At 36.9% G+C, this 19,275-nt stretch overlaps 1 protein-coding gene across 2 annotated transcripts in view; it reads left to right on the plus strand.

Moving 5' to 3' along the window:
* The first annotated feature begins 13,892 nt into the window (after positions 1–13,892).
* Positions 13,893–19,275, plus strand: part of LOC122404670 (potassium voltage-gated channel protein Shaw-like) — a 53,910-nt gene continuing 48,527 nt past the window's right edge. For both annotated transcript variants that reach the window (XM_043408845.1, XM_043408846.1), the window contains exon 1: positions 13,893–14,252. The gene's annotated coding sequence lies outside the window, so the exon portion shown is untranslated. The remainder of the gene's footprint in view (positions 14,253–19,275) is intronic.

Below are 19,275 nucleotides of genomic sequence, written 5' to 3' on the forward strand. Positions count from 1 at the left end.
CAAGAATGGACAGTCACGTTGGTATCAGAACGCTCGTATGGATCCCCCTTGCGCAAATCTTTTCGCCGGATGAGAAATGAGGGTTAACTAGCGTTTCGTGTCGACTTGTAATCGATTAAATGCGGCGTTCCGTGCCGTAAGCTGTCGCACAGTAAGCCGGATAGCTAGTCGCGAACGGCGTCCGTTCCGTCTATAAATGCGGCACAGATCCGCCGGGTTGACTTATCGACGAGTTCAGGCCGATTTCCATAGACATTCCGGGTGAGTCTGCATGAATCGCTAATGCGTCGACCAGCCGCAGGTGTTGCGAACCCGACGTCGTCCCGTAATCCCCCGTTGCGAACAAATTCATTAGAAATTAACGGAGACAAATACCCCCGACTCCTAACGAGACGATTCTTCGAAAACGAAACGAACAATTCCAATCTTTTCTCGCCACATTTTCCACTTTCGTTTTGTTTATTACACATGGCTGGAGGGGGTTGATTTCCCTTTAACAACAGGTCGTAAATGTTGATCGCGGCGGCTGTAAAGCGTAATATGGTGGCCGTAATTGAAAAGTGTCGTAACCACGAAACATCGTAAACCACGTCTGTATTCGTGTTTCTTAAAATAATCTCGTACCCTTTGTATTTAAACGTTTGATTAAACGAGACGAACGCTGTCGAGTGGGGCATGTTGACCCACCGATCGCGCTGTTTTTACATCGTTTGATACGTTTGAGTTTCGGGCGTTAACGAGCCAGACGGGATTATTTCAATCCGCCTCCATCGTCTTTTGTTTCTCTCAACTTCGTTGTTTTTTTTTTTTGTATGAAGAAATCTTTTTCTTTCTATCGTGATATGCACTGGCGCCCCCAGGCATTTTAACCCTTTCGATTTTTTTTAGTTTATGAGAGTCTCGTGAATGCTTGTTATTTTATATAATAATTGATATTTGCTATTACGTTTCTATTACGTCCGTAAGTAAGGATCGAAGGGCCCGTATAATTAAACAAAGGATATTATAGCGCCGGATTGACTGCAGAACGTTGCGTAATCAGTTCCTTTTAATTGGTTCGCGAAATTAATTGGGAGAACGGATAACACGTGTCTTTTACGGGTGGGAGAGGAGGTGGGGGGAAACACTGGCAAACGAGATTTAAAAGTCGATGCAACGGAATGCGTTTTCCATGCAGCGGCGTTACGCAAACACGTATAACGCTCCAAATATAATTGTTCCGGCGCAGCTGATGTTATCTAACGAAAACATATCGGGTACGTGCAATATTGTCGTGCAAATAGAACGGATCCATATCGCTGGTCGGAATACCTATCGTAATGCATACGCGTGCATACCTGTTCCTTCGGAGTTGAGGTATTACTTGGCGCCCCGTTCGAACCTGAAAATTCCGCCCCTGGTCGAATAAGAGGGCTCAAATTTGCTTGAATCTTCCAACGTGTACATTTCAATGCAATTTGTATTAACAATCTTCCCTTGCAAATCACGATTTACACGAGTAGAGATATTCTTAGCAAAAAGAGTGCTTTTATATTTGTTGCACAGAAATCCTTTGAATTTTGAGTATAAATAAGACGATTTCTCGATTAAAAATGAACCAAAGATGTGTAAAAATAGTTTAGTAGAGGAAACGTACGCTTTGATTTCGAAAAAAGTGATTTTTAAACTTCATATTCAGCACGTCTGACTAATTCTTGATATTTCTACTTAATTTTGTGATTGTAAGCATTAATAACGATTTAATATTAACTAGTTTAATTGGTTTTATGTAGATAGTGAATAATAAGATCTACTGTAATCATTTGAAACCCCAACATCATCTGTTATCGACAAACAGTAGTATCTGCAAGTAGAAATGATCGATATTGATCAGACATATAGGAAATATTTAAAATCAATTTCCTGGAAAACTAACGCTCGTATCGAAAAATAGTACTCCACATTTTTGATTCATTTTCGAACATAGAATCACCCTACGTCCTCAAAAAAATTTTGTTTAAACAATGTCTATGCTACAATTATAAACAATACAAAAAGAAATATGTACTGCTCCAAAATTATCTCGAAAACTATCTAATGATCCGATATCCTTTGTAGGAATTTAAATACTCGTACTAGGAGTTAGATTTTGCCATAATAAAGACGAATTATAACAATAATAATAATAAACAAACAAGCACAGAATCCAATGAAAATTTGCATAGAAAAATGCAGTATTTCGATCAAACAACGACTCTGCTACAATTGTAAATAATATTTAAAAAAATTTGACCAAAATCAGTAGTACTGTCTCGAGTTGAGTGTCACTAGTAGAGCATATGTATAAATAGTCGGACGCATATTGAATCGCAGAATTTTGCGTTTAAAAAAGGCTATTCCTCGGTTAAAAATATACCAAAGATGTGTAATAACACTTTAGTACAGGAAACGTACGCTTTGATTTCGAGAAAAGTGATTTTTAGACTTCACAGTGCACCACTGGTGAAGGCGTCTGACCAATGCTTGATATTTCTACTTAATTTTGTGTATAATGTTATCTATTTTAATTGGTTTTACCTAGATAACAAATAACAAGATTTACTATGAATATTTGATACCAATCAGACATATAGGAACTATTACTATATATCCTTACAAAAATAGAAATTAAATGGAAGGAAAATTCTGATGCCTGGAAATTTAATATCGAATTGAAAGAACACCTTGCATCTGTGTGCACCCTTAAAAAAAATAGAAATTAAATGTAAGAAAAATTGTGATGCTTGGAAATTTAATATCAAATTGGAAGAACACCCTGTATCTGTGTGCACCCTTAAAAAAAACAGAAATTAAATAAAAAAAAAATTTTGATGCTTGGAAATTTAATATCGAATTGAAATAACACCCTGTATCTGTGTGCACCCTTAAAAAAAAACAGAAATTAAATGGGAAAAAAATTGTAATGCTTGGAAATTTAATATCGAATTGAGAGAACACCCTGTATCAGTGTGCACCCTTAAAAAAAATAAAAATTAAATGGAAGGAAAATTCTAATGCTCTGATTTCGAGAAAAGTGATTATTAAACTTCACAATGCATGCTTGGTGAACACGTCTGACCAATGCTTGATATTTCTACTTAATTTTGTGTTCATAAGCATTGATATAATTTGCATAGTAAAATGCAGTATTTCGATCAAACAACGACTCTGCTACAATTATAAATAATATTTTAAAAAAATTTAACCAAAATCAGTAGTACTGTCACATGTCGAGTCCTACAAGTAGAACGTATCCAGAACTAGTCAGACACGAATTGAAACGCGTAATTTGCGAACAAAAGATACAGAAACGGAATCAGGTTCATCGCGACGGGAGACACGGTTGCATCCGATAAATATTTACGACGTTAATAAACGTTGCATCGAGTCCGGGGGGGGATCCGCAAACGTTGCTGAAAGTAATAGGGAGAGGATTGATTGGAGAAAACACAGCAAGATTAATTACAGCCCTCTGTCGTTAACAGGAAGACCGAGGACATTAATTTACGGATAGTCGTTGGAGGGGAACAGCGAGAAAAGTAAGTCGGGGTGAATTGTAGTAGTCCATCGGTGATCAGGGATCGGGGAAAATTATAGCTTCGATGGCTCTAGAAAGATAACTAGCGTTCGAGGAGGCCAATTAGAACCATTTCACGGGCCAACTGCCACGCCCATCGATACTTTACAATTTCCAATCCCCGAACGATGCTCTCTGCAACTTCTTACGTCGAGTCATTGACAATCAGTAAACATTCTTCCCTCGAAATCATTGGGGAACCTTAATCTTAACCTTAATCTTGACAAACTAACTAACAAACTGCAATCTAACTAACTGACAAACTAATTAATTTACTGCATGCTAACTATTTAACTGCAAACTATATAATAACTGCAAACTAGCTAACTAACTGCAAACAAACTATCTAACTGATTACCTTATTATTATTATTTGTTTCTTCAAGATGTTATGTACTCTAGATATTTCTTTCTCAAAAATTTTACTAATAATTGTGTCTCTTAATTGAAAATTAGTAAATCAGAAATTCAGTACCTCGACTGAAGACGATTTTCAAATTGTATTTTAACCCGTTGAAATGTTTGAAATATTTTAATAACTATGTTTGGTAAATACATCAGATTTTTGCATATTAAGTGAATTCTGTAGCTTTTAAAATTTTCCATAAATGCATAAATATTCACAGTCTAGTAATAACACGAAAATTAAATTCTAATTTTAAATTTAACTTTCTCTCACAGCTAAATTTCAACAAAATTCTCGAATAAGAAACAAAGTTTTTAGTTTCGTTGATAAATCTAGATCATACGTCATTCTATATATTTAAAATATTTGAACTATGTTTGGTAAATGCATCAGATTTTTTTTTAATATAAATTTTGAATCATCGTGTTTCCACAAACAAGACACATCCTTAGTACCTATAGTGAAAACAATGATTTTTAAATTGAATTTTAACCCTTGGAAATATTTGAAATATTTTAATAACTATATTTGTTAAATACATCAGATTTTTGCATATTAAGAGAATTCTGTAGCTTTTAAAATTTTCCATAAATGCATAAATATTCACAGTCTAATAATAACACGAAAATTAAATTCTAATATTAAATTTAACTTTCTCTCACAGCTAAATTTCAACAAAATTCTCGAATAAGAAACAAAGTTTTTAGTTTCGTTGATAAATCTAGATCATACAAAATATTTTAACTACGTTTGGTAAATCAGATTATTTTTAATATAAATTTTGAATCATCGTGTTTGCACAAACAAGACACATCCTTAGTACCTTCAGTGAAAACAATGATTTTTAACCCTTGGAAATATTTAAAATATTTCGAGTACTATGCTCGATAAATACATTAAACTTTTCCACCAAAAAATGGCGATGAAATTGAATGTTTCGAAACGTCACGTTTGTTTGTAAATAAATCCAAAGTCAGGTTGATAAAAAAGGACTCCGAGGTGATTTCCTCGTATCTTTATAGAGCCTATTCCGCGCGGTATAAAACCGTGCGGTCGTGCAGGGGTTAAAGGTCCTCGCAGAGCGTAATCTAACGATGATAAATTAGGCGAACGAGCCGGCCAGGTAACGTTTGCACCACATTCGACCCAACAGTTGGCGAACATGCTGCCTAATACGTTACATACGTTGCCAGCGCCGTAAGCCGAGCAATCGACGCGTTGATATCGCGTCAGCCATCGTTGCCATAATGGAGCTCAACGCCATTCCGGGTAATTTCCAAAAATATTCCATCGACATCAAAATATCCATAATTCTGTTTACTCTGAACTCGAACGTTTCACGCGTGTGTAATCTCTTTCGAATCGAAAAAATAAAATTAAATCGTGGAAAGATGATACCAGAAAATACGGAAAATACTTGCAAACTGTTGAGGGTATTGTTGTAATTACATGGAAGCAGGTTCTTAGTTTAATGAAAGGCACAGTTCTCCGGAAAACTTATATATATTTGATTGTACAAAGGAAAAATAACCCAGGACTTTACATGCGTCCTGTCCTAGCCGACTTATTGCTTCCAACTGCCGAAAAAACGGCAGCCTTCAAACAAAAAAATAACAAAAACGACAGTCAACTTGTTTCCAGGGACGCTCGACCTGCGACAAACCCAGACGCCATACATTGTAAGGATAGAGAGGTTTTTTACTGCAACACAAACGACTGCAATAGTTTGGACTTAAGAAAGAAAAATAAAGTGAAGAAGAAGGTAGATCAGTGAATTCAGGATGTTTTGAGAAATTCGAATCGAAAAAGATACGAAAATACTTGCAAACGACTGCAATAGTTTGGACTTAAGAAAGAAAAATAAAGTGATGAGGAAAGTAGACCAGTGAATTTTGGATGTTTTGAGCCCTTAGAATCGAAAAAATACGTAAATACTTGCAAACTACCCCAATAGTTAGGACTCACGAAAGAAAAATAAAGTAAAGAAGAAAGTAGACCAGTTGCATTCAGGATGTTTTGAAAACCAGTTTTAATAATTCTATGGCCAAGTACAAAGGAATGAGTTAATCCCGTGATTCATCACCGCGTAAATTATAATCTAGCCCGAAGCACTGGAAGATGGCTAATGGTCATATTCTATGGTTCGCTAACCGTTATTGCTCTAAACATATTCGCGATGCATATAGCGATTTCAGAAACTGGGACAAACTGCAGCTCATTTCGAAGCGTAAACACACCAGTCGAAACATAGAAACTAACAAAAAGTTCTAAAAATATTAATCAAATCCAATTTGAACGACTCTCGAACTATCGATTTTACCACTATTGAATCGCAACTTTGTTTACATAGAGGATGCAAAGAATCGGGGGAACCTTATTCGTGATTAATTGAAAATTTCATTAGCCGAAATACGCGTTATGCGAAAAGTTTTCCGTTGTTTGGCGAGCGTCGCTAATTGCGTTCGTCGAAACAAAAACGATTTTGGAAGTCGTCATCGCGAAGTTCCGCGACGAGGCGAAAACGAGGAATGGGAGGGGGGAGGTGAAATTTACGGCACTTTAATATCCGCCACGCGAACGACTTCGCAATTCCATAATACTCAATTTGCCGACAACTCATTTGCGGATTGTTTGCGAGTGTTCGAGTCGGGTTCTGCTACTTCATCAGCGGCGGTGTTACGCGGGACAAGTATTACGGGCGCTTGTTACGCGAAACAAGTAAAGCCAGTCTGGAAAATCTTCCCCTCGATCGAGCGGTTGATTTTAAGGGATGAGTCTCACGTGACACCTCAAAAATATCAATTTTTTTTCTACTTCATTTTTTGAATATACAGGGTGTTCGGCCACCTCTAGCAAAAACTTTAATGAGCGATAGTAGAGGCCAAAATAAGACGAAAATCAAGAATACTAATTTGTTGATGGAAGCTTCGTTAAAAAGTTATTAACAATTAAATTCAAAAATTTCAAATCGTTCTGGAAAAATTATTTTCGGTTGCGTGGGTCAACTACAATCATTTTTGGTGAGTACACATACCTCCGAAATCCTATCTACTTTCGAGAAAAAAAATCGAGTAGGTGGTGAAATTTTTCGGCGAAAAAAAATTTTTCAAATCGTTTTAAAAAAATTATTTTCGGTCGCGTGGATCAATTACAATCATTTTTTATCATTACACATACCTCCGAAATCGTACGCACTTTCGAGAAAAAAATTCCTTACTGAAAATCCAATTAGGTGCCTAAATTTTTCAACGGAGAAAAAAAATTGCAAATCGTTGTGGAAAAATTATTTTCGGTTGCGGGGGTCAATTGCAATCAGTTTTTGTCATTAGACATACCCACGAAATCCTGCCCACTTTCGAGAAAAAAAATAGAGAAGGTGTGAAATTATTCGAGAAAATTAAAAAATTGCAAATCGTTGTGGAAAAATTATTTTCGGTTGTAGGGTTCAATTACAGACATTTTTGGTGAATAGACATACCCCCGAAATCTTGCGCATTTTCGAGAAAAAAATTCAGTAAGAGCGGCACTTTAAACGTTAATAACTTTTTAACGAAGCTACCACCAACAAATTAGTATTCTTGATTTTCGTCTTATTTTGGCCTCTACTATCGCTCATTAAAATTTTTGCTAGAGGTGGCCGAACACCCTGTATATTTGAGCCGTTTATTTTGAAAGTGGCGTAACTCCATTTTTCAATTTTTTCCGGTTACATGTACAATTTTATGTTATTTATCAATAAAGCATTTCACGTTGCTTATATTCCGAGCAAATACGATCATTCTTGACACATAAGTTTTCAGAGTTTGTTCGGTAATTGAACCGTGTAGTTTGAAAGTGGCCTCCATTTATACTTAAATCAAGATATTTACTATTGATAATGTCGGAAAGCAGTGATGAAGGTAATTTTAATTAATTAGCACGTAAAATTACATTTCCAGATAATAATAAAACTTTAATAAATATTCCAATAATTATTAAGCACCTGGCCCTGTTATTATTGATATTATATATTCCCGAACCGAATAATTAAATCGACAAGTTCCAACTAAATTTCGCCATTAAATTTCTCGTTCGATCGAAAGAATATTTCCTTAAAACTTTAATAAATATTCCAAAAATTATTAAGCACCTGCCAATATTATTATTAATATTATATATTCCCGAACCGAATAATTAAATCGACAAGTTCCAACTAAATTTCGCCATTAAATTTCTCGTTCGATCGAAAGAATATTTCCTTAAAACTTTAATAAATATTCCAAAAATTATTAAGCACCTGCCAATATTATTATTAATATTATATATTCCCGAACCGAATAATTAAATCGACAAGTTCCAACTAAATTTCGCCATTAAATTTCTCGTTCGATCTAAAGAATATCCACGCGTGTCAAACTTCGTCAAATCTCACCATCGAGATCAAAGTTTATTTTTTGATGAATTATGTCGTCGTTTCACTGCAAGAAAAATCGAAAAACTATAAATTTTTGCAAACCTACTCCGTATTAAACTAATTTAATTTTTTTTTTAGCTTCAAACTGTTCTCGAAAGAATTTTACGAATATTATTATTACGAAAGAAATCGAGTTAGCAATTTAGCGATGAGTAGAATGTGAGTTGAGTTTGTTGGAAACTTGGAGCAACGATTAGTGATGTGGAAGGGTCACAGAACTCGAACGTCGTCCGATTGTTATTGGATGATAAAATACATATGTTACGCGCACGAAAAAAACTTTGACGACCGTGAAATCACGGTAGAGACAGTTTCTTCCTATCGGGAGAATCGCCCCATCGAATCGCGCGACCCCTAATCCACTTTGTCGTATCAGCAATAACAGCGAAGATATCCCAAGCAATAGAGATGTAAGAGCCGCGATATGCAGTCGAAGGAGAAATTTGGAATGCTCAGAATTTATTTGAGAAGACGTGAGATAAAAATAAATGATGAAACTACCCTTAAAAAAAGGGAAATTAAATGGAAGGTATATTCTGATATTTTGAAATTTAATATCGAATCGAGAGAACACCTTGCATCTGTATGTATCTTCAAAAAAAATAGAAATTAATGCTTGGAAATTTAGCATCGAAACGAGAGAGCCTGTATCTGTGTGTTTGTGATACAAATATCGAGATAATAGAGTGGATTTCGTAATCATTGCGGGGATGGAACAAGCGTAGCGTTTGAATACGGTCGTGAGATTCCATTATTCGAATCTCCGAGGGGGCGGGGAGGGTGAAAATCAGCCCGAAATGTGGGCAGGAATAAGCAGAGGGAGCTTTATTTCGCGAGCGTGATTCCCGTGGTTCTGGACCTGATACGAAGAAAGCCTGGAGGATCGATCGTTGTCGGTCTCGTCATCGAGCAAGCTTTATTCCCAGCACTCCCCTTTAAGACGTTGGCGCCTCGTTGAAATAGAGACGACGAGGGAGGGAGGAACGACGGAGGGGTGGCGAGAAAGGTCGAAAAGAGGTGAACTAACGACTCGAGTGACAGAAGAAAGGGGATGGTGATTCACATGTTACCAACACCATCCGGGAACCTCTGATACTGTCACAGTTTTTCATTAGACTTTGATTTAAGTAATTTATGATAATTATTGCTACTTAGTGTCTGGATTAGAAACTTTAAAAACTCATTAAAAATTCAACTATTATTCTTGGATGCAGAGATCATTGTATTGGAGATATTAGTGGGTTGAAATTTTAGAATTGAAAGGGGCATTATTGTAATAGTAAATTGGTAAACGATAGTAAAGTAAATCTAATCCTCGATCTAATCTTAAGCTAGTAAGATTCAAACATAAATAATTGTAATGACCATTGTGTTGGAAAATGATATAATAGGGTTGAAACTCTAGAATTGAAACATTATTCTGATAATCTAAATATAGTCCTAATCCTAATCCATCTCAAGCTAGTAAGATTCAAACATAAATAATTGTAATGATCATTGGGTTGGAAATTGATACAATTGGGTTGAAATTCTAGAATTGAAATATTATTCTGATAATCTAGACCTAATCCTAATCCTAATCCATCTCAAGTTAGTAAGATTCAAACATAAATAATTGTAATGATCATTGTGTTGGAAAATGATACAATTGGGTTGAAATTCTAGAATTGAAACATTATTCTGATAATCTAAACCTAATCGTAATCCTAATCCATCGCAAGCTAGTAAAATTCAAACATAAATAATTGTAATGATCATTGTATTCGAAATTGATACAATTGGGTTGAAATTCTAGAATTGAAATATTATTCTGATAATCTAGACCTAATCCTAATCCTAATCCATCTCAAGCTAGTAAGATTCAAACATAAATAATTGTTACAATGACCATTCTATTGGAAATTGATACAATTGGGTTGAAATTCAAGAATTGAACTAAATAATATTCTGATAATCTAAACCTAATCCTAATCCATCCCAAGCCAGTAAGATTCAAACATAAATAATTGTAATGATCATTGTATTGGAAATTGATACAATTGTGTTGAAATTCTAGAATTGAAACATTATTCTGATAATCTAATCCTAATCCTAATCTATCTCAAGCTAGTAAGATTCAAACATAAATAATTGTTGCAATGATCATTGTATTGGATATTAATATAATTGAGTTAAAATTCTAGAATTTAACTAAACATTATTCTGATAATCTAAACCTAATTCTAATCCATCTCAAGCTAGTAAGATTCAAATATAAGTAATTATTGCGAAGATCATCGTGCTGGAGAATAATAAAATTGAATTCAAATTTTAGAATCGAACAAAATATTATTCTGATAATCTAAATCTAATCCTCGATCTAATCTTAAGCTAGTAAAATTCAAACATAAATAATTGTTGCAATGATGATTGTATTGGAAATTGATATAATTGGGTTGAAATCCTAGAATTTAACTAAACATTATTCTGATAATCTAAACCTAATCCTAATCCATCTCAATCTAGTAAGATTCAAATATAAATAAATATAATGATCATTGTATTGAAAATTGATATAATTGGATAGAAATTCTAGAATTTAACTAAACAATATTCTGATGATCTAAACCTAATCCTAATCCATCTCAAGCTAGTAAAATTCAAACATAAATAATTGTTGCAATGATCATTGTATTGGAAATTGATACAATTGGGTTGAAATTCTAGAATTGAAACATTATTCTGATAATCTAAACCTAATCCTAATCCATCTCAAGCTAGTAAGATTCAAACATAAATAATTATTGCAAAGATCGTCTTACTGGAGAATAATAAAATTGAATTCAAATTTAAGAATCGAACGAAATATTATTCTCATATTAAATTAAATCCAATCCTCAACCTAATCTCGTACTAATTGTAAGATTGAATTTACCTTCAATTTTCCTATTAAACCCAAAATGAATCCCACAAGGGTAAAATTAATAAATTCTTCGTAGAAGGAACTGTGCAAGCATAGAATAATTGAAACAGTAGTTCGAATTGAGAAGTCTTAGACTCATTCGCAGTGCGTTAAGATCGAATTTATCAGCGTTGAGGGGGGTGAAAAATGGAATCGTAAAATAAAGCAACCGCCGGCATGCACGCCTATCGAATCAACAGAGCCGTCCCCTCGATCTTCTCCCATAAACCACGAGTGGAAAAGGGACGAGCCCGTAGATTCGCCAAAGAGATACTTTACGAGCAATCTCTCGTCCCGCGGCAGAAAACATGGCCCTCCGCTTTAAAATTTTAAACAGCCTTCCATGCAATCAGCATTAGGAAATTACCGCTCACTGCTCGGTGCCCCGGCGTCTAATTTGCTTATGAATAATTCCCTTTGTACCGGTGTTTGTAAATAACCAGCGTCAACAGAAAAATTTGTTACGATGGCTTTCGATTCCACCGCTCCCTCGTTCATTCCTAAAGGAAATTGTTTACCCTTTGAATCTATGTTTTATTCAGAACGAAGATGAAAAATTGCCATTCGGAATATATGAATCTTTAGTTAATTAAGAGACGTTATATCGCTCGGTGCTATCAATAAAAATATTTGCAATTACAAAAAAGGAATTATTGAAAGTTATAATCAGAGTGAACGATGAAATTGTGATTGAAAATTATTTTCTGTGTCATTAAAATATTTTTAACCATTTTCGTCGTAAAAACACGCGAATATGGCGGTTGTTAAAGTTTTCATCGTGGGAGCGGCATCCTTGTCGTCGCTGGCTCGCAAAGGATTACAAATTTCATCTCCCCCCATAATAAAAACCATAAGCTCGAGGCACTCGAGAGTTCCGGGGTATTTCAAGCAAATAACTCGATTCGCTTTCTTTACTGTTGTGTTCTTAATTTCAGAGAGTAATGCCATTATCCGCTTTCTGAGACAGACAGATTCCAAGATAACGGCGCACAAAAGGCGCAATTAGGATTCTGAGGTCCATTGTCTCCGTAAATGAATCGAACAAACCAAGTTGTTTATAAACTGGTCTCAGGGGGGGGGGGGAAGACCAATCCTTGCAAAAATTATTCCCCCAACGACCATACGAAATTTAAAATACTGTAAATATTCGTCTTTGAAAATACTTTATTTCCTTTGTCCTTGTGTGGATTTTTTTGTGGAATTTTTAGCAAATATTTCTGTCAAAAAAATATGTATATTCATATGTTTATTTTGGGGTTGCTTTCGCAATTTTTTTTGAAAAGAATCTCAGGAAATCCTGTTCCCTCCTCAAAGGTGAAAGCACCCTTAATACGTGCAAGAACTTTCCGAAGAACCTGATATATTACTGTGGAAACAAGACGCCTAACTTAACAAAAACAGCCTCTCGTTACCGTGAATCCCTTGGACCGTTCGCAAAACCCAACAAACTCAATATATAAATCAATGTTACGTTCTCCATTCGGAGGATTTATATTATCAGAAGGTCCAAGACATTTCTGCAGAAACGAATAATACATCGTTCATCGATAAATAAATGTTACATTCCTTGTCAGAAAATTCAATTCACATTCCCTACTCAGGCAACAACAATAAATTTCATGTTTCGAAATGACGTAAAACGAGAAACAATTACGTTATTATTATATTTTGAAAGCAAGAATAAATTAAGAGAAATGTATATCAAGTTTGACCTAAATCACCAAGGTCCACGTTCGAGACATTTCTTTAGAGATAAATAACATATATTCAATCGATAAATAAATATATTCTTCGTCAGAAAATTTCACGTTTCAAAGTGACTCAAAACGAGAAATAATTACATATACCACGAAAGCAAGACTACCTTAACAGAAACCAAAGATCCATCAAGATGCACAAAATATCTAACCTCCAAAAAAGACTCAAGAAACGGTACAAATAACATTCTCCACAATTATCCTAAAACGAGCCTTATAACAAGTCACCTGACCTAACAGAAACCTCGAATTCCGAGCTTGAAGCTCCATAAAACCTGCAACGAACTTAAAGAACCGCTCGTAATTATCCCGCTAGAAGCGAGCACGAGCGCGAGTTGCGTCTCCGCAAAAACAAAACCTGCGAGGTAAGTTTCTCGTACCGAGAAGCGGCAAAGGAAACGTCAGCGAAATCCAGATCGCCCGGTTGCAGGCGGCAGAAACAGAGGGATAATCGTGACAGCGTAGGGAGGATTTTTTCGGCGAGAAAAAGCACGGTGCGGTGGTGGTGGACCGAAAAACCGGGTCCCCTTTCCGAGCCCGGCGGCGTGCAACACCGTTGTGTCGTCGCAGCGACGTCCGTCTCCTACGCATACGCACTCGAGGCACCGATGCGCGCGCAGCCTAGTCTATCTCGTCCCCCTCTCCAGCGCGGCGCCGCCAGCCTCAAACATCCCCTTCGCCAGTCACCGTCTTCCGACAAAAACGGCGACTCCGTTCGAGGTCAGTTCAGTCCGCGCACGAGTCGAGACTGCCCGAGCCCCCGTCTGACGTTTCGTTGGCCGCGATATCACGGAACGGGTTGCAATCCGATGACCTTCTGGTCGCGCGATGAGAATCAACCGGTAACCGGGAGCCGCGAGAACGCAACCGACGTAAGGAGGACGCGACGCCGCGTCGGTGACACGGAGGATCTGTAACGTGCCCAGTTAGCCGGACACACGGAGCGGAAACTAGTGTCCATTGTGCGAGAGCCAGCAGCGGTGCGCTCGCGACCAGCGCCATCGTCGCCGCCAGAGCATCGACGCGGAGGATGCGGAAGCGGAATAGTGTCGTTGAGATGCCGCGAAGGAGCCCCGAGACATGAAGAGACCGCGACCGAGGGTAAGTAGACGCTGGGTCACGTCTGCCCCGGCGTCGAGTAACGAAAAAAAGGGGGCATCTTCGTCGAGGATAACGGAGGACAAAATACTATTTTTAGTATCTCCATCGCCACCGGAGAAGGGAACAGGCGATCGTTGGCGGTATCGGTCGACGCACCTGTTCAGAGCTCCGAGTCTCCTTCTTTCCTCGCATAAAGTATTTTCGTTCATTGATTTATCGGATTCACCAGTTTCTCGCTTTCTCGCTCAATTGCCACCCCCCCCCTGTGCCCGCCCTCCTCCCGCGAGGCTTGTTGGTTCGATTTCGTTGCCGCCTTTCCACCTCCTCGTTCTTTTGTTTCTCGTCGCTTTTTCCTCCTTTCGTTTTTCTCTTTCGGTTTCCCCGTCTCTCTCCACCTTCCGGGGGGGTTTTCCGACCGTAAAAGGAATCACGGTCGGAACGTCGTTGGGCGTACCGGGGACTGCTTATCGAGGTTTCGTGCACACGGACTATCGATTCCCGCGACAAGGGGTCGACTGCTACTGCCGCCGCTCAGGCTTACTTGTAAACCAGCACGCGCCTCTCGCCGCTTACGATACGCCTCGGTACCGTGGTCTCTCTCTCCCGTGACAGCACGCGCCCTGACAGCGTACACGCGCCCTGTCATGGTGGTCAACAACCTTCTGCGAACGACGTCGACGTTGCCCCGGTCGTCGTGGCCCGAGGAGCTACGCTCGAAAGAGGGTGGTTTCTCGCGGGGGTGGCCGCCGCGAGCAACACGGTTTCGACGAGCACGTACGTGATTTCGGTAATCGATGTTTAAGAAGCCTTTCGACGGGATGTGTACGCTCCTCAGACGGTGGAGGAGATTCCTGTCGATCGTGGGTGGTCCGTAGTTTCGAAAGTTCGTGGAATTCGATAAGATCCGAGTAATTTTGCCTGGAGATTTACCGCCATTGATGGTCTCGAGCAACGTTCGCCCGATTATTGCGACTGGGACCGTTTAATTCAAAGAGAAATAGCCGTACAGCGGTACAATTACCTTGCTTCCAGCGCTACTATGATTCCCTTCCTTCCTGCACGCTACTACGGCACCCTTCCTTCCTGCGTACTACTACGATTTCCTCCCTCTCGATATACGCGGCTACTCTGACCTACCAGCCGTTTCAGATTGCCGCCAAAGACCCGGTCCCGATGGAATTTGCGTGGTTTCGTTTATAATGTTTCCGTTGTTATCTTGGAAAATAGCAGCAACGATCTTACATCGCGAATAACGATTTACGTGGGCTATAGATATTCGTAGGGTTAATAGCAGCGACTGGATTGGGGATCTTTATGCAAATTTTTGGAATTAATGAAATGGAAGCTTCGTAGAGGGTTCTCTGAACTCTTAAATATAATAATTAGTACCTTTGAGTATTTCTTATATCTTTTCTTGTTAAATGTATTTTGTAGTTTTTTGAAAATTTCCCATGAGTGCATAAATATCTAGAATCTACTTCTAATATGAGACTGTGGAATTTTATGCAAATTTGTGTTAATAGAAATGGAAGCTTTGTAGAGGGTTCACACAAATCTAAAATATGATAATTAGTATCTTTGAGTATTTCTTACATTTTTGCTAATTAAATGTATTCTGTAGTTTTTTGAAAATTTCCCATGAGTGCATAAATATCCACAATCTACTTAGAAGACTGTGGAATTTTATGCAAATTTGTGTTAATAGAAATGGAAACCTTGTAGAGGGTTTTCTCAACCCTTAAATAAAATAATTAGTATCTTTGAGTATTTCTTATATTTTTGCTTGTTAAATGTATTTTGTAATTTTTTGAAAATTTCCCATGAGTGCATAAATATCCACAATCTACTTAGAAGACTGTGGAATTTTATGCAAATTTGTGTTAATAGAAATGGAAGCTTTGTAGAGGTTCCTCTCAACCATTAAATATAATAATTCGTATCCTACTTTAAGTATTTCTAATATTTTTTGAATATTAAGTGCATTCTGTAGCTTTTAAAATGTTCCATAAATGAATAAGTATTCAGTATAATAATAACACAAAAATTAAATTCTAATTTTAAATTTTACTAATAATTGTGTATCGTGGTATTTTTTTAATTGAAAATTCTGTGTCTTTTCTAGTAGAAAGCAAACAGAGAAATGCAGTATTAACACGTTAGGTCGAGTCTAATCACTTGGTCCCTTAAGTATAATTTCATCAAATACTCTAATTTTTAATAAATAATACAATTTGAAAAGTAACAATGGCGTTAGAATTAAAATGGTTCTCAACATCTAGAAAGTAGAGCTGTTGGTCATCGAAGAAAGCACTTTTGTATTTATTTCATAGAAATCTTTCGAATTTTGAATTTAAAAAAGATGATTCTTCGATTAATAATAAACCAAAGATGTGTAATAACATTCTAGAACATGAAAAGTGTCTCTAGATTTCGAGAAAACATGATTTTTAAACTTCACAGTGCACCATTAGTGAACGCGTCTGACCAATGCTTGATATTTCTACTTAATTTTGTGTTTATAAGCATTAATAACGATATAATATCAATTTTTTTTATTGAGTTTACCTACAGAGCTAATAATAAGGTCTACTGTAACCATTCGATACCCCAAAATCATCTGTTATCAACAAATAATAGTGTCTCTAAGTAGAAATGATCGATATTGGTCAGACATATAGGAAATATTCAAAATCAATTTCCTCGAAAACTAAAGCTCCTATCGAAAAATACTACTCCACACTTTCGATTTATTTTCGACCAAGGAATCGATCTACGTACTCAAAAAAATTTCTTTTAAACAATGTCCATGCTACAATTATAAATAATATAGAAAAAAATTTACTGCTCGAAAATTATCTCGAACATGATCTAGTGATTCGATATCTTAGACAGTTTCTCTGTAACAGAAATATGCCATTACGCGGAGCCATAATCGGAGCGAGCAAACACTGCACTCCCCTAAATCTGATAGAATCTACCACCCACGCAGGAATAGAGTAAAACGTCAATCATGGGGAATAATAGGGGGACGAAACATTTCGGATAAACGAATGTTCATATAATCCATCAACGTTGACAGAAGTGAAAGGATAGAACTTTGTAATATATATTTAATATTCACTGATACCTATTGCACGTATTAAAAAAAAAAGAAATATTTTTCCCTCTGAATCTAAAATTGCAGTTCGATCTTGAATTTAAATTTAAATTTAATATAGTCGACCACTAGTGTCAAGAGTGGACGAAAGGAGTCCATTTCCTTTTCAATCGCAAACTGTTATTTGATATTTTAAGATCCCAAGGGGTAACCTTCGCTCTTCCGATAATAGGCTTTCGTAAAATCAACATTTCAGTTAATTGACGCTTTGTTAATAGACGTAATATTACAGTCGTGCAAAACAAAATTGATAAGCTTAAAAAGCACCACGTAGAACCGTTAAAAAAATTAACATTTCGTGAAATGTCACTAGCAAATCACTCCAAATCACTTTCAGCATTTTTACTTTCCTTGGCCTTAAATTCTCTCTGCCATCCATTGTGTAACTCGTAATTGATCAACTCCATCGACGATCCGAGCAAGTAAAAGTTATCGTAATATCGTGTAACCCGGTTTCACCTAAAGCAACAACGAAAGTTTGAATTGTTCCTGCATGAAAATACGCTCCAAAACCGACGAGTTATTTATTTACGTATTTAACCACGGAACAAAGTTTATACTGCTCATTGTGCAAACATCTAATATTAACGTTAAGCAAATCCCAGTAAAATAATACGAGAATGAAGATATGTATCGCTGTAACGAATCTCGAAGCGTGAAAATCCAACACACGAGGGCAACCTTGTTCCAGAACAGGCGACATAAGCTTGAAATTTTAATCATTATCCACACAAGAGATATCTAACAATGATTTCTTCAATCACGAATCAATTTGAACAATTCGTTTCGTCTGTAACTTCCACGAAATATTGAAAAATTAATTTCGAATGACTTAAGAGTTAGGTACAGTTGCCTTAAGCAATTCCAAGTTTTATTGTCCACCGGGTGGAGAATTTTTAAGGATTTTTAAGCAGTCACTCTCGTCACTAACGGTCCTCGAGGAAAGTGGACCTTAATTTTCACTTACTTGCGAACGAGTGCGTAAAGTTAATATAATTGCTGCGCTCAATGAATTCCCTCGCTTTGATCTTGGCACCGGTCCGCGCTGGCATAGAAACACGAACGAGTAAATACTTATTTTTATACACTCGATTGCTTTCCTTCGACAGCTTCAAAGAGCTCTCGATTCCCAAGCAGCGACGGTTTAATCGTTACTGAAATCTATTTAACGACTAGAGAAGAGACAGGGCTCGAACAAAATATTTTCACGTAATTTCGCGCGTTCGAGACCCATTAACGGAACGCGTAAAATTCAGTAACGCGTTATAAGGTACGATCGGGGTTCATCAAGTTAATCGAAACGCAAGAATGATCTACGTTAATTAAAATAATATCCTGCTTTGCATTCGCGTCGAATATCAATTAAATGTTCACAAATTAATCTCCATGGAACGTCCATGCTCCGTTTATTTTTATCTTTATTTTTTTTATTATATGGAGGGCGTACAATTGGGGTCGAAACGTCGAAAAAATTTATTTTACACCGCCATTAGTTGCTGCTTTTAGTACCCAATTCTTCCTCTCGTAAAGCCCTCCAATATTACTCTCATAAAGTGGCCAAACGGAACACGGAAGAGATTTTCTTTTTTGGTTTATCTTTTCCCAAAACGTGGACGATAACAGCCCTCCTGGAGGGACGTTAGGGCGACAAACTTTAGGGGAGGCGTTTGGAAGTATCGAGGAGCATTAAACATTTTAGGTCGAGTGCAATCACTGGTCCTATCAAGTATAATTTTATCAAATACACTAATATTTGATGAACGATTAAAATACTTATAAGTAGACTGCGGATGTTTATGCATTTATGGGAAATTTTAATCTTCAAAAAGCTACAAAATTTAGTTGATATGCAAGAATATAAGGAAT

The sequence above is a fragment of the Colletes gigas genome, unplaced genomic scaffold (assembly GCF_013123115.1).
Source record: "Colletes gigas isolate AHSC1104 unplaced genomic scaffold, ASM1312311v1 Colletes_gigas_Sc00003, whole genome shotgun sequence".
Lineage (NCBI taxonomy): Eukaryota > Metazoa > Arthropoda > Insecta > Hymenoptera > Colletidae > Colletes > Colletes gigas.